Source organism: Quercus robur, chromosome 10, assembly GCF_932294415.1.
Source record: "Quercus robur chromosome 10, dhQueRobu3.1, whole genome shotgun sequence".
Taxonomy (NCBI): domain Eukaryota; kingdom Viridiplantae; phylum Streptophyta; class Magnoliopsida; order Fagales; family Fagaceae; genus Quercus; species Quercus robur.
In genome coordinates, this window is record NC_065543.1 from 55,087,073 (window position 1) to 55,109,009 (window position 21,937).

The 21,937-nt window shown below is 36.0% G+C and overlaps 1 protein-coding gene and 1 pseudogene across 1 annotated transcript in view; one reads left to right on the forward strand and one right to left on the reverse strand.

The window, feature by feature from the left end:
* Positions 1 to 21,937, forward strand: part of LOC126702217 (uncharacterized) — a 101,803-nt gene that overhangs the window by 68,290 nt on the left and 11,576 nt on the right. The window lies entirely within an intron of this gene.
* LOC126704372 (uncharacterized) lies at positions 11,727 to 21,166 on the reverse strand (annotated as a pseudogene).

Sequence of the window (21,937 nt, forward strand, 5' to 3'; positions counted from 1 at the left end):
GAAAAAGAGGGTTGCAGAATAAAGCATCAAACTTTGTCAATGGTGATAGCATTTATAATATACAAATAGTGCGTGCTTACCAAAAAGAATATTCCTTGAAATAGGCTTTGCATTTTAATTATGAATCAAATTCATTTTAAGGTCAGATGAACCAGTGTCCACTGTCCAAGTTGTTATGCTTGTTACTAATTTTAGAAAGGTTACTCAAAAAAATGAAGCATTGCCCTAATCAACTAATTGAATTTAGTTGAATAAGATATTATTATATCCAAATGAAACTTTAAAATAAGTAGCATTGGAAATTTCATCAATATTGCACATAAGTAGAATAAGGTAACAAACTAGAGTGTCGTGGGTAGAATGTATTAAAAGTTAAAAAGAAAGTCTTGTTAGTGTTTCTATCTTGGAAGTCTTCCTCGTGCTTGGCACAATTTTCTTAGAAAATATCTCACTAGGAACAAATTTCTTTCCAAGCACACCAAGGTTGAATATACTCTAGTTTTTTCTCCACTTGATAATATATTGTGGAAATTGTCATTCAAATTAATTGAAAATGTGTGATGCTCTGGCACAAAATCTTTCCCAATCAATACTGTGTGCAACCAAAAGTTCATGAATGTGCAGGTGTCAAAATCTAAATTATTTTGACACACATTGATTTTATTGTTAGTGTTTGTATCTGGGAAGTCATCTAGGCACACTAATGTTGAATATACTCTAGTTCATTTGGATGCATTTCAATTTTCTATTTTCTAATTTGACCAATTGTGCATTGTATTTTAGACTGAACTTTGATTGGATATCATCATTCATCATTCATTACGTGTATCAAAATTAAAAAAGAAAAAAAAAATCAAAGGATCATTGAAATGGAATAGGTCTAATTACTATAGTTTTTATTTTTTATTTAATTGAAGGTTCTACTTGGTACCATAGAACATATATATTATAGCGAAAATTATATAAAAATAGTGGGTTCCGGTTAGTTTAATTAATAAAGTTTTTTATTATCAAGTAAGAAATTTGGAATTCAAATTTCAAACCCCAAAGACATAAAAAAAATTTTCTTTTTTTCTTTTTGAGAATCAAATAATTTTCTATTGCCGGGACATAAAAAACTAATTGATATCTTAACTTGATGATATAAAGGCATAAGTTAAAATTCTTTTTTTTTTTTTTTTGAGAAGAAAATTCTATTGTATTTATAAAAATACATAATGATAATAATAATAATGGATGGAGATTTCTTTTTGAGAATCAAATAATTTTCTGTTGCCGGGACATAAAAAACTAATTGATATCTTAACTTGATGATATAAAGGCATAAGTTAAAATTCTTTTTTTTTTTTTTTTTGAGAAGAAAATTCTATTGTATTTATAAAAATACATAATGATAATAATAATAATAATGGATGGAGATGGTTATTAGCTATTTTTTGTGATCTTATATTCTTATTCACATTAAAAAAAAAAAAAAGGTTCAAAACAGTTGACATACAATTTTTTGTTGGTTAAATTCAAGCCACTAATATGTACCACGAACAGAGGAGACTTCATATTCCACTAATATATTAATACTTAATCAACTAGACAGGGCCGACTGAATGGGTGAGCAAAAGATGCGATCGCCTACAGTCCCAGGTAAAAAATAGGCCCCCAAATTTTAACCAATGGAGTTATTTATAATCAATAAATAAAATAATATTTTTGTTTTTAGATGAAAAACAAATAAAAAAGAGAGAAAAATGTAACATCCACAATATTTTTCACAACACTTTTACAACTAATACTAAGTAGTAGGTTGTTACAACTTGTTATTGATGGTAAAATAATAATTCTAGTGATATTGTCAAGTGGAAAACAAAAAGCAACTTAAAACCTAGGATTTTTTGTAAAACAATATTGTGAATGTTGCACTTCTAAAAAAATAAGAATAATAATAAGAGCTGAGTTAGCAAACTTTTACTAGTTCTCATCTAAATCTACCACTAACACCACTCTTTTACTTACCACTACAATCTGCCACATCAATAAGTATGAAAAAATTTGTCAAATTTTTTCTATCTATAAAATTCCTAAAAAACGAAAAAATTTACCATAGTTCATGTCAATTAGTAATAATTTTGTATTTAAAACAAGATAATCAATTTTGCCTTAGGCCCCCAAGTGCATTAAGCCGCACTTGTAACTGGACTGAATATGTTGATTAGGAAGAAAAAAAAAAAAAAAAATACCAATGGTGTTCTGTATAGAAACGTGGTTCTATATCTTATGCATGAATCTTTTAGATAGAGAAACTTGGGAGCAAATGGAAACCGCCTTACCTAAAACAATTAATATCCCGCCAAAAATTTTTAATTCAAGAAATAATAAACTGGAATTCTAATGGTGAAATAGATTTTAATTAAAATGCCAAACACAGAACAAGTATGTCCTCTTACAAATCACAATGGCAGTTTGTTTTTAAATTTGCTTATGATCCATGCCAATAGATATTAGAAACTTGTTTTTTCACTAATTTGCTGCTTTTGCCAGCAATAAGCTTAGGCTTAGTAGAAAATTGTAGCCGTTGTAGTTAGTTAGCTAATTCTTGTATATAAAACAGAGACGTATTATTTCACTGCATTAATGAGAATTACGATCACATTCTCTCAATTGTTCATTTATACACTAATTACAAATCTGAAAAATTTATTCAAATTCTAAATAACATTTCTGTATTCAAGAAATTAAGTTCAAAAACCTTAAAATTTTTGGGCATTAATACTTTTTTTTTTTAATTTCCAAGGGAAAAATTAAAATATTTGTCATTTGAACAAAAACATTACTAAGATTAAACACAAACTATACTCACAGCACAAGAATTTCAAATAGTATTATCCTCCTATACTGAATTCATTGTAGAATAAAGCACTATTGGTGGTTTAACCAATTTCGACTTTCTCTAAAAATCAAAGTCCATCTTTCTCCAAAAAAAAAAAAAAAAAAAAAAGAAGAAGAAGAAGAAGAAGAAGAGATTTTACAGGGAGTGCATACTGTATGATGAAACGTCTAGTTCCACTAATTTTAAAGTTCCTATTACAGATATTAATAGCTTAATTAACTGGTTGAATTCATCAATTAGGAAAAAATAATGAAAATAAAATTCCAATGGTGACATGTACAGAAATATGATCAAGAGTCTTTTACTTTAATGGCATTTTTGGCTCTTCTTTATACATTATGAGGATTGAGGACACCCTCCCCATGTTGTAACGATTGAATTATTAAATTTAAAAAAAAAAAATCCTTATGCATGAATGTTTTAATTAGACTTAGGATCAATTGGAAAGTGGAAACTACCTTACCTAAAATAATTAAAATCCCGCAAGAAAATTTAATTCAAGAATGATCAACTGGGATTCTAATCATATAATAGATTTTGGTTGGGATGTCAAACACTTACAAGTCCTCTCACAATGGCAGTTTGTCATTAAATTTTCTTATCCTGTGATCCATACCAAAAGATATTAATAACATGTTTTATAATCTGTTGCTTTTGCAGCTTTATAATTTCCCAACAATAAGATAAGTAAAAATGGAAATGATGGCATAGCCTTGAAAATTAATGAACCTTTATGACAGGGTACTTTATCATGCATACAAAATAAGCATAGGTTTTTTTTTTTAATATTTTTTTTTTTTAAAGGCTATTGCTATTGTGTTCATCCTTATAGGAATTTAAGTGTAGATTAAATTTTCGTTTTTTTTTTTACTATTCCTTTTTTCTTTAATTCCTTTATAATTTCTTCTTTTGTGTTGGTTTAAAATTTAAATGGATTTTTTCTCAAGCTTTAGAGCATGGAATTTAGATAAGCTGTTCAACTCCTAAACGCTAAGCATTGACTATAAGTCTTGTACATGGAACAAATCGGGATAAGAAATTAAGAATATAGTCCATTTTGATTGGCCTTATAGCTGATTTGTCTAGATATCAATTTTCTTTCTTGCCAAAAGTCTGACTTATTTTGGATGGAAATTTCATCGATTATTAATTGTATACAAAATTTAGGGATCATTGAATTGGAATAGGTTCCTCACTGACCCAACAATGTGGTTGGGTTTAAACTAATAATGTATTACTAGGATGAAATTTCCATTGTGTACACTCCAAATTTTTTTTGCCTTTCATAATGATATGTTGTGGCAATGGTCATCCAAGTCCAATATATGCTTAAGAACTGTAGTTGAGACCATGGCCCAACTAAAGTTTTACTATTCAATACTTTGTGTGGATGAAAAATTAAAGACTTATTTAATGTAATAGGAGATAATGGAATTTGGCACCATACAACCTAGGGTTTGTTTTTTTTTTTTTTTTTTTTGATAACCAGCTCGATCAAAATTTCATTAACTAGAAATAGAAATACACTGGGCTACATCTATTTGAACTTGTTCTGCTATACTAGGTGGAGTATCCTCTACCCAGATATTACACTCATTTAGGTATTTGGCTTGCCTAGCCATAATATGAGCAGCAATATTGCCACTTCTTCGGGTATGATTAACAACCCAAGCATTGAACCTTCTCAAACCCGCCAAAATTCCTTCGACCACTTTCCTTATAGCACTCGGTATCACGCCTTGTTTCTCCAGGGAGTTTGTCAACAACAGTGTGTCACTTTCAATTATAATGTCTTTTAATCCAAGGTCCCAAGCTAGCTCCACACCTTCCTCAATAGCCTTTGCCTCAGCCTCCAAACCACCCAACGGAAGACCAAGCTTCTTACTCAGGGCCCCTATTATTTCGCCCGTTTCATTTCTAATGACCACCCCAATTTTGCAGCACTTGAGGTCGGCAAAAGTAGTGCCATCAATGTTAACTTTGTACTAACCTGGTTTCAGAGGCTTCCATCTTGCCGCATCAGGTACAGCAGGGGTAGTAGTGTTTTTTGCACCTTTTTTTGCAGCTTGGTACTCCTTTAAATATTCCGAGGCTTCCTTCACAATCTGCTCATGGCTTTTGCATTGGCCCCCATGTCTCACTTGGTTTCTGTTGTTCCAAAGCCCCCATACAGTGGTGGCAAACAACTCCCAGTTAACCCTAGCACACCTCTCTTTGATTTCCTACACAATATCTATGAAGTCACTAGGGGGGTCTTGGAAAAAAGGGAGTTTTAACCTTGTGCCGCACCACACTGTTCGGCCATTCTATAGCTCCACAAAGCATGCCCTGTCGATTCCCCACTCCCACACATATCGTAACCCCCATCCAAGCCGATTCCACATGCTTTCAATCGAAGTTTTTTAGGTAGTATATTTTTACATGCTCTCCAAAAAAGATGCTTAATTTTGTTTGGACAATTTAATTGCCATGAGATCCTCCAAATATCCCTCATCCCCGAGCTATTTGAGCTACCTCCTTCCTCCCTACTGCATCCTTCCACTTTCAGCACTTTTTAGGCCACATTGTATGCACTTTTAACTGTGAATCTTCCGTTTGAGGACCAGGCCCATATGCGGGAATCTGCTGGTAGTCTAGCGCTAATAGGAATACTTAGAATCAAATCTGCCTCATAAGGAAGGAACATGTTCCTTACTTTCTCTACATCCCAACCCCTCCTATCCACATCCACCAAGCTTGACACCATCTCCAAACGTGTATGGTTCCCAACCGGGCTTTTCACTTTGAAAGATTCCGGGGCCAAAAGCCACCTATCCTTCCAAATCCGCACCCCTTCCCCATTTCCAATGCACCATCTAGACCCTTTATCCACCACCTTTTTCACTTTCCACATGCTTCTCCACGCATAGGAAGGCCTTCTTCCTAACTCCGCTTCACAAGCCACACCATTCGGGAAGTATTTTGTTTTTAGTACTCTATGGACTAGAGAATTGGGATTTTGCTGCATTCTCCACCATTGTTTAGCAAGTAGAGCTAGATTGAAGGCGTTTAGGTCCCTAAATCCCATACCTCCTTCCGCCTTTGGGGAGCACAACTTCTCCCAAGAAATCCAAGCCATTTTCATTTCCCTATCTTTTTGGCCCTACCAAAAATTCCTCATTAGGGAGTTCAACTCTTTGCACAACATATCCGGGAGTTTGAAGCAGCTCATCATATACATTGGCGTTGCTTAAGCAACCGCCTTAATGAGGATTTCCCTACCGGCCCGAGAAAGCAACTTACCCTTCCAACCATCTATTTTCCTCCCTACTTGGTCCTTTATTCGATTTAAAGCCTCCCTTTTTCCCCTCCCCACCAACGATGGTAGCCCTAGGTATTTTTCATGGTGCTGACAAACTCTAGCCCCAAACTTCTCCTTCATATATTCCTTCACTTCCCTGCTAGTGTTCTTGCTGAAAAAGAGGGAAGTTTTTTCCTTGTTGAGTTTTTGCCCTAAATCCCCTTCATAATCCTCGAGTACCTTTAACACCCTATCACATTCCTCTTTCGTGGCTCTACAAAAGACAATGCTATCAATAGCAAACAAAATATGGGTAATGCTTGGCGCTCTTCTACTTACTGCAACCCCCTTAAGTGCCCCCCCCCCCTTTTCCTCCTTTTTGAACATCGCCAATAGACCTTCAACACACAATAAGAACAAGTAGGGAGATATAGGGTCACCTTGGCATAAACCCCTTGATGGATTAATTTTCCCTTTTGGTTCTCCATTAATCAGCACAGAGTAGGAGACCGTAGTTACAAACATCATCATTAGAGAAATCCACCTTTCATGAAACCCCATCTTCCTTATCATTGCTTCCAAGTACACCTATTCGACCCTGTCGTACGCCTTGCTCATATCAAGCTTTACTGCCATAAGTGCTTCCTTCCTTTTCTTCCTTTGATCGATGCAATGCATCATTTCAAAAGCAACAAGCACGTTATCTGTAATAAGTCTGCCTAGAACAAAAGCACTCTGCAACTTGTCAATCACTGCATCCAACACTCTCTTCAGTCTATTGGCAAGAACCTTAGAGATTAGCTTATACACCACATTGCACAAGCTTATTGGCTTGAATTCCGTGATTTTTTGAGGAGATTTCACTCTTGGGAAGAGGCATAAATATGTTTCATTCAAGCTACACGGCATCCTGCCCGAATTAAGAGAAGAAAAGACATAGTTGACCACTTCTGGCACGACAATATCCCAATAGTGTTTGTAGAAGATTGGAGACATACCATCCGGCTCGAGGGCTTTGGTTGGGTGCATTTACTTTAGCACATACCAGACTTCCTTTGCTTTGAAATCCGCAAGCAAATCTTCATTCATGTCTGGAGAGACCCCAGAAGTTGTTGAGCTCAAGCTAGCCTCAAGACAGGTTGGCTGGTCTAACTTGTAAATGGTCTCAAAATAATCCAAAATGGTTCATTCAATTTCTTCTTTACCTTCTTGCCAAACCCCATTTAGGTCTTGCAGCCCTGCAATCCAATTTTTCCTCCTTCTTTGGCTCGCGAAAGCATGGAAGAATTTTGTGTTTCTATCCCCCCATTTTAGCCAAAGAGCCCTAGATCTCTGATTCCACATCATTTCTTCTCTAACTTGAATCTCATTAATCTCCTTTCTCACCCTCTTGATCTCCTTTGCCTTCCCATGTAAGCTGTCCCACAACTCTAGCTGTTGAAGTTTTTCCTTTTTTTGCTTCAGTATCTTATTAACGTTCCCAAACTCCCTTGTCCACATCTTTTCAAAAAAGAAGCATTTCCTCCCTTGTTTTTTAGGTTGTCTGCCATGAGAGAGAGCATTAGCATGCAATGATCCAATATGGACATCGCAACATGCCTCACTCTCACTTCAAGGAATAATCTTAACGAATCCTCATTCGCAACAATTCTGTCCAGCCTAATCTTAGTGAGTTGCTCACCCCCCCCCCCCCCATTGCACCATGTAAATTTCTGCCCAAAGAAGCCTAAATCAAATAGCTCACATCGATTTAGACAGTCCCTTAAATCAGCCATCTATTTAGCATCTCTGTCCAACCACCCTGTTTTCTCATCTGACTGTGTAATTTCATTAAAATCACCGAACACTATCCATGGCATGGTATATTGATTTTTAAGAAATTCCAGCAGTTGCCACGAAATAAAACGTTTACCTGTATCAGGGTGCCCATAGAAACCCGTAGCTTTCCATGGAGTTGATGCCGCACTTGAATGGACTTCCACATCTATGTGGGAGTTTGAGCAGCTTCTAAGTCTAATATCAGAGCCTCCTTCCACATCATAGCTAGTCCTCCGCCTTTTCCATCACTAGGAACCATAATGCCTTGCATATACTCCAACTTGTTTCTGATACCCTTCATCTTGCTTTCCCATGTTTTCATTTCTGATAAGAAGACCAGTAATGGGTCTTTTGAACTCACCTCATCGGTGAGAGTTCAAATTGCCAAGGCCGACCCCATGCCTCGATAGTTCCAAGCTAGGATCATCATGAGGCTCGACGGTGCTGCCTTGCAGCCCCTGCCTCTCCGCCAACCATCAAGTTATCTTCCTCAGAACTACGTCTAATTTTTTTGCCGTTACTTCTGCCCTCCTTCCTGCATTTTGTATCAACCACGTTTGGGTCTAATTCACTTAAAGGAGTTTGGCCCTCCCTTTTCACATTTTTGGGCCCCTTATTCTCCACTTTGGACTCTTTTTTAATTTCTTGAGCCAAACGTTTCCAATGCCCACTATTTGGGCCCAATTTTTCCTTAGTCCATCCATTATTTTCATCATAAACCATGGCCAAAGGGCCAAGTTCGGTTTCCAGGCCCATGGGGCCAATAGGCCCATTGTTTCTTCCTATATCTATTTTGTCCATACTCTCTCCCACTCCTTTTTCCTGAATCTATGCCAGCTTTTCTTCCCTCACCACTTTTTCCCTTTGGTCAATGCTTTCATCCCACGTCATGCTCTATGTCTCAGTTGTCTAGGTTTTGTCTTGCAACGAGGCATCTACTCCTAAATCCAGCACCTTCAACTCTTTCTTTTCAGCCATCCTGTTGCCCATCCCATTTGCGTGTAAACCCACTAGCCTCGTCACATCTTCCCCAGGCATAACTTTCTACTATGTAGCAGAAAAGTCTCCATGCTTGACTATCTCAGACCGTGAGCCCCTCCTAACACCACTGAGATTTCTTTTGCATTGGGGTTCACTGTCCTCCTCTCTGATTCAGCACCGGTGCCCCACTGATTCGACGGACGATTCTCCACGCTTGGTTGTCTCGGGCCTTGAGTCCCACCCACCTTCACTGAAAGTTCGTTCGCACTAAAGTTCACCGTCCCCCTTTTCGATTTAGTTCCGTTCCCCACCGATTGGCACCTATACCCGTTCCTCTCCCCATGCCCGATCTTTTTTGATCTTGCGCATATCTCCTAGTGATATCGCCTCTCATCCATGCGCCGTACTGTAGCACCTCCTCCTTTGTGCTCTTGTTGTTTTCACCGGTTTCTAAGCATTCTTTTAGAGCGTGGTTCAGCAGTCCACACCGATAGCAAAAGTTAGGCAACCTCTCATACTTGAAGTTGACCCATCTACTATCCCCTCCTTCCACAGTGATCTTTTTACCTCTGACTAATCTCTTGGTCACATCAAGATGCACCTTCACCCTCAAACACGTCCCCTAATGGACCCCAGACTTTTGCACATCTATCTCCAACACCTCACCCAGCTTGGCTCCGATTGCTAGTCCCATCTCCTTCGTTCTGCAGTTTAGGGGAAGGTTGAAGATTGGATCCAAAAGGGTGCCCACCTGATTTCCACATCCTTTGGGGTAAGTTTCCCATCAAACTCTTGAAGTAAAATCAACTGCTTTTCATAACTCCATGGGCACATGTCTAAGACTTTTTTCTTATCCCTACCATCCTCGAATTCCACCAAGAAAAGATCCTCATCAGCCTCAGAAATTTGGACACCCCTGTTTGGTTTCCAGAGCATTCTCATATTTTTTCTCAGTGCATCAATGCTTATACTTTTATGAGTTAGAATCTTCATTAAAACACAGTTCTCCCCTATCTCTCTTGCCACCCTGGTTCAGTTGGTATCAATCTCGATTCCCTCATCCTCTTCCTCAGTAAAAGACAATTTACTCCACAATCTTTCAAGCTCCTCTGCCATTCTATCCCTACCTCAGTCTACCCGCTAGATTGGATAAGCAAAAACTCCTCTCAGGGGGGAGAGGACCATCAACACCCTTACTCTGGTGGTACACAGACTCTTGCAAGTAGCTGCAAGACTACACACTGCTAGCACACCATAAGTTGAGTGTATCTTTTGGGTATTTAGGGTGCCACTAGGATTTGTTCTTGATGTTGTGAAATTGTTGTAGGTACTAAAATCTCTATTAGTTGAAAAGTCATGTTCTTTAAGTGTGAAAAGTCTAGAATGGAAAACTTTTTATGTTCCCACAATGTTTTGGAGAGAAATGCTAGCCCCTCATCCCATTGGGACCCCCCTTATTTATACAAGGGAAAAGTGGTCTAGTTTTCCCAAGTGTGACTTACTATCCCAACTACCAGGTAGAGACAGAACATATGATATTGACTATACTGTTTTGCTAAAGTTGTTTTTTAGTCGAACATAAATGCTCTACCAAGGCATGGTCGTCATTTATAGGTAAAACATTTTAAGTCTTGTGCAGCAACTTTGAATTTGGTCATTTGGATACACATCAACTTTGAATTTTTTAACTTAACACATTTATTTATTGTGTGGATAAACTTGACTGAAAGTGCAACGTATTTTAGACCGAACTTTCATTGGTCATCATCATTCATTATGTGTATCAATTTTTAAAAATAAAAAATCTTTAAAATGGAATAGGCCCAACTCAAATTTTGTTTTTAAGCCATTGGATGCTTGCTTGAACTTGAGAAGTTATTCAAATTCTAAATAACATTTCTGTATTCAAGAAATTAAGCTTGATAAGCCTGATGAAATCGTTCGTTCAAACACAGCTAAGTACGAGGATCGAGCCATAAAGCATATTGTTTCCAATCTGCATTTTTTAGTCAAGAAAATAGAATCATTAATCTCAATCCAAAAATTTCCTTCTCTTTTCAAAATCAATTCAAATAGTTTTATATTTTTCATTCCATTAATGCTACTCATTATTGAATAAAGCTAAGAAAACAAATTAATTTTAATAAGTTTCCAAGGGTTTCAACTAATTTATGTCAATAAAACAGCTATGGTTCACATGTGATGGACTAGTAATTCAGATTGTTATTATTCTTGGTGGTGAGATTGCCAAATAGAGAAGATCCAACGTTGTGGTGGAGGTGGTGGCTGAGCCTTGGATCCTGGCCATGGAGGTTCTTGGCTAGGTGGGTTTTGAGAGAGAGAGAGAGAGAGAGAGAGAGTGATGAACTACACATAGGTATTTAAGTTTAGCATAAATGAACAATAATTCTTATACGTAACAAATCACTGTAGCAAAGTTGTAAAATATTTTTTGTTTGGACACCCAAGTAAAGATGGGTTTTAGTGTTTTCGAGTTCTAAAATAGCAATTTAGGGATTTTACAAATCCCAATGCTAATGCTCAAATTATGGCCGGCAAATTGGAACAGTCAAATGAACCCATTTCAAGAAATGGTTGGCCAATACATTGTTGATGGTTCATAGTATTTTCAAACTTTATTATCTTTCTCTCGCAGCAACCAAACTAATAAAGTCAGTCACTGTTTTTCTCAGTTAATTTAAAAAAGTTATTAGCCCAAAAATTTTCACTGCACAACGTTCCAAAATTAAGAAAAGAAAATAAAAAAAAAGAACAAAATCTGAACGCAAGCAAAGGCTCTAAATACAGTTACAAGAATTCCTCAAATTTGACATGCAAGAAAATTCGTCACCATAGCCTTAGGAAGCCCTTCTTCTCTTTCTTCATCCTACTTTCAAGAGATGGGAACTCAATAAAATTATAGGCAAGGTCTAGAACAATAGGATTCCGAGGGATTGCTTGAAACGCAGGAGGGAAAACTTCAATGAGCGAAACACCCTAGAAATTTGAATCACCGACTGCAGACTCGTAGCTATCGAGTTTCTCAAGAAGGAATTTCTCCAACTGAAACAAATTCAAATCAAAATGTCACACCTATGTTAGAATATACATGCATGCACATGGTGACATTTCTTATAAACGCACAAACCCATATGCTTCTTTGAAAAATAACAATAAGGAAAAGAGAGATCCAGGCAAACGTTACATAGCCATTATACAGAATGTCAACGGCTAACTATTGGTCAGAATGACTCAAGTATGAATGAATACAAGCTAGAATCAAAAATAATGTTTGGTTCATGTTCTGAGAAGAATTAAAAGTACCTTCTTGTCCGCTCCTGTTAATGACAAATTAGCGACTCTTTTTGAGAGATTCTCTGAAGCCTTCACCTCCTCCATGATCCCTGTTGAATGCTCTATACAACTGTTAGATCAGAACTCATCACACAACATCTTCAACTCTTTGATTATCTGCTTATACAAAGAAAATAAATGAAGGCTTTCAAAACCAAATATTTTTGCTTTGCATATGAATTATCGGTGAACAAATCCAAATGCAAAAAATAGAACGAAAAAAGAACATCAATATACCAATTTATCATGCTAGAAGTACTTATCATATATAAGAAAAAAAACATCAAGAATTACTGATCTTAGAATAGTAGTTATTTAGTAAGATAAGGAGTCAATTAGAATTGGAAGTTTTGGGATAATTTATATATATATATATATCATTTTTGGTTATATGGAGAGCAAAGGCAGAAAGAAGACAAATGGGCAAGCCATCCCAAAAACATCAGTGGAAAAGACTAAAGAGTGATAGTAAGTTATATAAATGTGGATAACAACATTGAATTTAACAGTTATGAAGCAATTTCATTCAATTGATGCACCAAAAAAAAAAAAAAAAAAAAAAAAAAAAAAAAAAAAAAAAAAAAATGAAGAAGAAGAAGAAGAATAAAAAGAAAGAAAACCCAAAAATATACACAAACCTGATCATTCTCATTCAAAGTTCGGAATTTCTGTAGGGCGTCCTCTGCAAGAGACCGAGCATGGCAGAATAATGCTTCTGCACTCTTTCCAGCCAAGCTGTAAGATTTTGCCAAGTAGAAGCGCCTGCCAAAATGTTGAGAGGCCTATAAATTAAATTTGAGCCGGGAACAACAAAAACCCATTCTAAAAATCAACTAGAACAAGTGTAATCTCAGTTATGTTTTTGGGAACAAGGCCAAGAACCTTGTCGCTCAATTGATTGGCACCTCTTGGTATTTCCAATTGAGACATCTAGGATTCAAATCCCCACACCCCAATTATTGAACTAGCAAAAATATATTTGTGAACCCGACAGAGCCTTATCATTTTGGAAAGAAATATTTCCAATGAGCTCTAACTAAAATGACACCTCCTTCCCTTGTAAGAGCAAGGTGGAGGATGAGATCATGGGTTTAAGACCAATCAAGTTCATTTGAAACTTACTAATCAAAGAAAATAGAAATGCAAATGAATAATGGTTTTAATATCATACAGAATGTTGAGAGGTTAAGAAACAAGTCCATAAGACCAGCATAGTTGAAACGGTGATGCTAATAAGAATGACAGGAAAGAAAAGGTTATAGTAGAACAAGGAACCTGTTAAAGCCAAGATTTCAAACATCCATAAACTATAATTTTCCAAAAGGTACTAAAAAAGAAAGACATGGATGTCTTAAGAAAAAAAATGAAGAATTGTGATGCAGGTGAAGATCAATTTCAACATTTAAAAAGACATAGGGGTGTAATCCTTAAAATACTTGCAGGAGGAGCAATAAACTAAATAAAAAGCATTTCCTAAAACCAGTAAAATAAAAAACTCAGAAGCCAAACCTTTCTGCTCGAAAGGACAAACTTTTAAGTGCACACTCTTCAGAAAATGCCAACTCTTCAGGTTTTCTATCTCTTCCAGAACTGACTAAATCTGAAAGATCAGATGTATTCTGCAAAATATAACAAAATCATTCACAAAGTTTTCTAATAAAATTTGAGGCTAGCATCTTGCAACTTCAGTAGTACATTTTATTAGAAGAAAGCCAAGTAACAAGCAATTAAATAAAGATAGTTAACCTGTAATAAAAGATCAAATAGGCGAACAAGCTCTTCAGGCTTGGTAACTTTCTCATTTTTGTCATCACGTCGCCTGGTAAGTTTATTCTTTGCAACTGTAACTAACAACTGGTTGCGCTCAATGGTTCTTTGTCCTATAACAGCACTAACGGCTTTGTCAAGACCATTTAAGTCATCTTTCAGATTTTCGGCATTCCCTGCACTGACCTAGAATATACAGTATATCAGGAAAGCAGTCTAAAAGATACAGTATAGGATTGAACTGTGAGAAAGATTTCTTACAATTTTTTTTTAAAGAGTCATTTTTTTTAATGAATAATCTAATGAAGTCCGTTTTTCCTCCCTTTTTGAGAAGTGAATTTTGGCCCCAAGTGGAGGGGGAATGAAATATTTAAATGATCAACCTTATCATGAGTCATGGTTCCCAACCATGTTATCACTAGGGGTTAAGTGGACCTTACTTCTAATAGAAATAAAACAATGACATTATGAAGTAACTTTCCATACCAAGTCACTACGAATGCAGCTCCTAGCTTCATGATATGCAGTAAAAATTTTGTCAAAGATGGCCAGTCTTTTCTCTGCTGGCAGCGAATCTGCGGCTGGACCATGTAAATCTTTCTCCAATTCTTGAGCTGAACAAGTTTGTCACATAAAACAAAACTTGAGACTTTTTGGACTATAAAAGTAAACCAAGAAAGGGAGAAAAAAACCAGCAGACACAACCATACTTGAATAAATTTCAGAGAAGTTACAAGTGCACTAGTTAAGCAAGAGAAAAAGGTATATTTTCCACAAACGGGATAGTTGCATAAAATATAATCATTGCCAAATATCCAATTGTGGCTGGAAACCATCAGAAGACTTTTAGTGTGGTTTAACTCAAGGGAGAGAAGCAAGACGGAGGACAAGCTGCAACAATACGTTAATAACAAGAAAACAAGAAAGGGTAGTCTCAGTTGGGATCAGCAACTGCAAGTTTTGCAGATTCAGTATCAACATGAATTACAAATACTCAAAAACAGCAAGCTGAATTCTTTAAGGTTGCATTTTTATTGGCACTCTAATCATTGTTTTCATCAGAACCTGTTATAGGCTAATTTTTGTAACTGAAGTTGTTAAACTACCATTTGTCCCAAAAGCTTAACTAATAGAAGCCTACCAAACACCCTGACCATACCTTCTCCTAATATAGTGCCCCACATAAAAACATGCAATACCAAACTCTTTAAAAAACCTATTAGCATGTAACATGCCGAAGACTTGATACCATAACAAAACCAAACCAAACCTTGTCCAAATCTACTTAAAGACATGATAAATTCCTACACCAGAGTTTCCTCAATAAAATCTCTCCAAATGAAATAACTTCTAAACAATCCCATACATTATAATTTTAAAATTGACAACAATTTGACTGCAAGTTTTGCAGGTCTGTTAATAAATCTAATAAACTGACCCATAAGCCTAATAGCAACATTTTTGGCATACTACATTTAGTGAAACAATGGTACTGCGGTTTTTTGGTAGACCATCCATTTGAGCACGGAATTCAGCTACTCTCTTCCTTATATATATATATAGACTATCCGGTTGAAGATTATCAACTAAATTATCAATTGCTAGAGAGAGACTAAGAGAGTAAGTATAAACAACTAGTCATAATCTACTCTTTTCTTTTCTTTTTTCTCTTTATTAATAAATTTCTGATTACCTATAAAAAAAAAAAACTAAATCAGGAAAAATCCAGATTCACACTGCATGTTTGATGACACCAAGAGAGATGGTCATTACAGCTGTATAACATTTTGTTGAACCCAAAGTAATGGTGCAATTCTGAATCATTATCAAAAATAGCTTTTCACCGACCTTTCAAAATGGCAACCCGAGTTTTCGCATCAGATATTGGAAACCTATAACCAAGCCAATGAAACTCTGTCATGGACGCTGCTTGTTGAGACCTTGCCTCTGCCATGACAGCCTGAAACCAAGACATTGAAAGACATCAGTACAATAGACAGAAGCTTCCAAAGGATGAAGCGGAAAATTCTCAGCACTTCCAACTTTAACTATAACAGGATAAAGCAGATAATTATTTAATAAAGACTAATACCAAAAACTGTTTATCACACAAAGTCAAAATAGCCATAGCCTCACTCAAGCTGCAATAAGGAGGGGTGAGACCAATCAAAAAGTTGCAATAAGGTGGGGTGGGGTTAGGTCATGCTTCAATTCTTGCACAACAAGAAAAATGATAATTATTATACCATCAGATAGAATCAGAACCAGTCTTAAGGTCAACCAGATCATAAGAGATACTAATTTCCCATAAGCAAGAAGGATAATGTCTTTACTTTAAAAACCAGGTCTCTAATAACATTACAATAGGTGATTTGTTCCCTTCCCTTCTAGGAATAAGCTACTTGAATTATTAAGCTCACCTTGTGAAACAACTTATTTTTTCTTTTTTGAGATAACAGAAACCTTTGTGAAACATCTAGAAAAGAGAGCATTATGCATCATGAACTCACGACCTTTATTAAATTTAACAAACAAAGGATCACTTCTCACCAGAAAACTGAGGTTTTGAGTGCTTAAAAAAGACCAAGGAAGAAGCTTAGAACAAAGTCAAATTAATTTTATGAAAAGGCATGATGGATGAATTAATCAACCAAAAAGAGTTAAAGAGTCATAATATTACATTATGGACACCACAAAGCAACAATAAACGAATTCATACAAGCTTCCATGATCAGATGAATCTTGCAAGAATTACTGCAGTTAAATGCATGGAAAAATGAACCAAAATACAGCAAAGTAATTATAAGGCAGGTTGCAGTTCAATAAATCTGGCGAGACTAAACTTATTGAGTGTAGTTGATGTGAGAATCATTAAAGAGATTGTTGAAGCACTGAGAGACCTTACTTCAAGATATATGCTACCCACCTCTGATGAGTTAAAATATTCCTCAAACCAAGGTCTATCACTATCTTCACGATAAACAGACATTTCAGAATATTACAGAGTATGATAGCTACATGGGTGCAAGAGCGTCTAGATATTCAAACTGAGCTTCATCAACTGTTCTAATATAATTTTTTTCCCCTTTCCCTGAAAATAATCTTTATCCTGATGTGATGATGAGAGATATTGATATACTTAATGACCAAAATAAAATATTATTTTTATGCCACATGTACAGTCATGTCAGCCAATAAAAAAAAAAAACTGATAAGTATCAAAAACCCTAACATCTAGCACGAATGATTTAGTGAATCACTAAGCTCCTTAAGCCTTCACTATCCCCTAACAGAGACATCGGTGAATGACGGTGAGGAACGGCAGCGACGCCCGGAGGTGATTCCCGACGGTGATGCCGATTTTGGTATAATATCTCTCTCTCTCTTAGTTGAAATGCGTTTGATCCTAGTATAGTTTTTCTGTGTGAGGAAACAATAAAAAAAAATTTAAAAAAATTTGTAATGGATTTTTATCTGTAAAATTTTTGGGTTTTAGTTTTCTTGTTCATTGCCTGAGTTTAAAGAGCAAGCGTTTCTTTTTCTTCTCGCAACATTTTTTCCGAGTGTTTTAAATTGATTTTGTGCCCTTTTGCTTTTTTTTGCAGGTAATCAACTATTTTTTTTCTGCATCTCCTATAACATCATTCTTACAATAGCAAATGATCACGAGGAGTTGTGGATACAAAACAGAGTTTTGGCAGGCTTGAGAGAGAGAGAGAGAGATGTCGAGTGGGTTTCTCAATACTCCATATGGGTTATGAAGGAGTATGGTGTGGTCACGTCTTGGAATAAACTTCGCGTTGTACCATTTGAAAGAGTATCTCATTGCAGTGCCTTTACTGAGAATGGTTCACTTCTGGTTTGCTACATCAATGATCAAGTAGAGGAGCCGGATTTTAAGTTTGTATTAGTTGACACTGAAACTTTACATGAGAAGAAGGATCCTGATATCCAACAGCATTCATATGCAGCTACTTTCATGGAGAGTCTTGTTTTACTTGATGGAGCCAACACGGTAGCTTACTAAGCAGATAGCCGAGGGTATATCAGAAGTGAAGTCATTAGTGGTATGGATGAATTGAAACCTTTGTTATTCCTTTTGTATTAGGCACAATAGTCTTGCAAAAATCTTGATTTTTATCCCAGGTCTACATCATCCTTTTCTTTCTATTATATATAAGTATTTGGTTTTTGTTAGTGGATGGCTTTTGTTCACATACCGAATTTGGTCAGTTTTCAGGGAAAAAAATCCCTTGGGCTTCAGATGTAATTAAGTTCATATTTCTGTATTTTGCTCTATTTAAATCAATAATAATAGTAAGTTACTTTCCCTAGTCCCTACTATCTTTCAAATTAATTAAAACCAAGTAAGCTAAGCTAAAAGAACTTGATCAGTTTACACAAGATAATCCCATAAAAATAAAAAAAAATAAAAATAAAAAAAAAAAGTTTACACAAGATAACCCAGGTTTCAATTATAGAAATAGATTCCAACTAAGATGATAATAAGAATCAATATACATAAAAGCAATATATCAATCAAACAGTAAAACTGCAGGATGGAAATTAAAGAGAACGAAAATTTACCTTGTTCAGTTGCAGCAAGAAACCCAGAAACCCAAAAAATGTTCAGTCTTTTCTTTTTTTTTTTCTTAGGTGTTCTCATATCTATCTATTATTGTTAGTTAAAGAAACAATGAAACACCCACTTCACTTCACCATGTTTATTTAATTTTTAATTTTGTGCTAAGTAAATTATTAATGATAAAAATGGAAGATTTCAAATTCAATTAGATTTTAAATTAGAGTTCAGTTTTTCGCCACGTGTCTAAGTTTAGGCCATTGTACAATACCCATCTCTTTTTTAAGAAGGTACTGTACCCACCCAAATCTTAGCAGTATATTTTAAAATTTTCAATCCTGACCATTTATTTAAATTATTAGGTAAACTTGTTACCAATAGAATAGGTAGTGTATAAAATGAAAAAGAAAACCAAAAGAAAAAGAAACAGAGAACAAAAGAGGCTAAACAAGAGAGAGACTTGGCAAGCTCTATGTCACTGCCACCACCGCCTCCGCCACCACTGCTGCAGCCGTCGTACACCATCTGTCAACGTCAAATTGTCCGCTACTACCACCGGTGAGAATTTTTGTGGGAGAAGCTGTTTATATATATATATATATATATATATATGATTTGATTATTAATTTTAGGTTAGATTTGATTTAGGTATTTTAGTATTGAGATGATAGATCTTGTGTAAGAATTTTTTTTTCTTTTTCTTCCTGATTTTGGATTAATTTGTTTGGGTATTTCACCTTGATTTGGTTTGGGTATTTTGGGTTATATGATTGCTAGTTATCTGTGATGATTTGGGGGCAAAGATCCAAGCTTGGAAGTTATATCAGCCAAAACAGGATGTCCCCCAAAGTCTTCTCAAATTAATAAGTAAAATTAAAACAAAATTAACATAATGTATGATTAAGAATACAAAAATATTGACCATTTGAAACTTTTTTTCATGCATGATTAAGCATTTTGTGATGTCTAGACGCTCAGCAAAGTATCAAGAGTAAACATCAGTATATTTAAGAAGACAAGCATGCACCTGGCACTTTTGAAACTCATTAATGCTGTGTCCCAGTTCTGATCTTGTTCAAACAACAAGTTCCCTTTCATATAGGAGGCATAAGCCTACATATTGGAAATTGAAACTTAGCAAAATGAAAATGGAAGAAGTTATGTAATATTTGATTAACTAAAAGATAGTTCTCAAAATAGAGTAATCAAAACAGAAGTATCAAAACATTCACTATCCAAATGATTCAATGTATTAATGGTAAAAAGTGATGCACAGATGAAACAGTCTGCAGTTTTATACATGACCCACAGATCATTCATACTCCTATAAGCATGAAATTTCAAAATCCTGTGAAAACTTGATGGTGAAATGATATATATAGACACACCTCAGCTTCTAACGACGTTCTGGAATCTCCCTTGATTGCGCATAACTGAGCAAATAGTGTAGCCCATTTAACTGCTTTCCTCAGCCTACCAATCAAATAGATACGCTGACGTGAATTTGGACCATCCGGAAGCTGCCTTTTCTCCATGGCATGGCTCCAAGCTCTTTCTGCCGTGTAAAGCACGAGATGAAGAAACCTATTTCAAATCCAAGTAACGTAAACTGTTAAAGTCGGAAGCTTTATTAATTTACAGCAGCTGATCCTAAATAAACACTGTTTTTTTCATACTAACAATGCAAGCAAACGCCTCTTTCTACTACATTGATTTTAAAGACACAATTAACTGTTTGAAATTAGAAAAGAAAGTAATCACCTTTATCCGACCCCATTAATTTACATACAATCCCACTTAAGTTTTTGTAATACAGCTCTAAAACTTCAATTTATGTGTGATTTGGATTACAATAACAACAACAAATGGAAAAGATAAGCATTTGAAGCTTGTGAAATTTCATATGATAAGGCAAGACAGACCTAACTTCAGTGACAGTTGATTCAGTGATGGATTTTCTGGTATATTTACCACGGCCATGAGTGAACTTGAGTGACTTGTGCAACCTCCTCAACCGAGCAGTACAATACCTCCTGTAGATCAAAATCACAGAGACAGAGAGTAAATGAAAAGATTTATTGCTCGATGTGTGAAAGCTAATTAAACAACTAAGAAAATATTGCCAAAAAAACCTAAATACGAATTGAGAAATTCAAATGCAATGGTACCTATAGCGAGTGTAATCGCCCATGGTTTAGGTCATCGCCCATGGAGTCGACTTCCTAGGAGATTGAGAAGAAAGAGCTCTCTTAATTCGATTCGGGTGCGTTTCAAAATCATGGAACTCTCTAATCACAAGCTCTGCTTTCATCCATTCCTACCTAACTCAATCACTTTCACTTCCCTCCACCTAACACAAGGGACATACCTCCCACAGCAACAAAAAGAGGATCATAATGCCCTCCTCCAAAATTTTCAAAGGAACTTGCAAAAGCAACGTCCACGTCATACCCCTCTGAAAGCCCTTCTCTGAAAATTAAAGAAAGTTAAAAGACTTGAACTTTAGATGAGGCTTGAACTCTAGATGTTCATGTTGAAAAAACTAAGTAGTACCCACTAGAGTTATAAGGAGCTAATGTGCAAAACAGCAATGCAAAAGAATTGTATATAGTTAGTTAGGTAACGTTTGAAACAGGAAAGTAGTAGGGATTTTTTAGAAAATAACTACAAATCCCAAACAATATCATTAGTTAGGAAACATTTCAAACTAATTTGCTTTTTAACAATTCGAGTTCAGAGGACTCGATTTGTGGTTTAGTGGTCAGAAATCGAGCTCAAAGGAGTCGCTTTACCTTAATGGAAATCGACCTCACAGGACTCGCTTAACGTTTATGGAAATCGAGCTCAAAGCACTCGATTTCAGTTAACTTACACGGATTTTTTTCCTCTGTTCTTCCTTTCCTTTTCTGTTCTTCCTTTCCTTTTTTTCTCCAAATGCCGTCCCACTCTCCACTTCCAAGCCCCAAAACCCATGAACAAATCAAATGCCGTCCCACTCTCCACTCTCCATAAAAATCTACGCATCGCCTGAAGCTTTCGCCGCCTAGGTTTGGTCATATCGGCGCCTGGGTTGCTGGATTTTTGCATCGTTGCGGTTACGAGACACGTCCGATCTCTGCGTTTTGCCTCGCCTGAAGCTTTCGCCGCCTGGGTTTGGTCAGATCGGCGCTGGGTTGCTGGGTTTTTGCATCGTCGCGGCGGCGAGACACATCCGATCTGACAAAACCCAGGCGTTGCTTCTTTCATCGTTGCTTCTTTCTTCTTCGTTTTG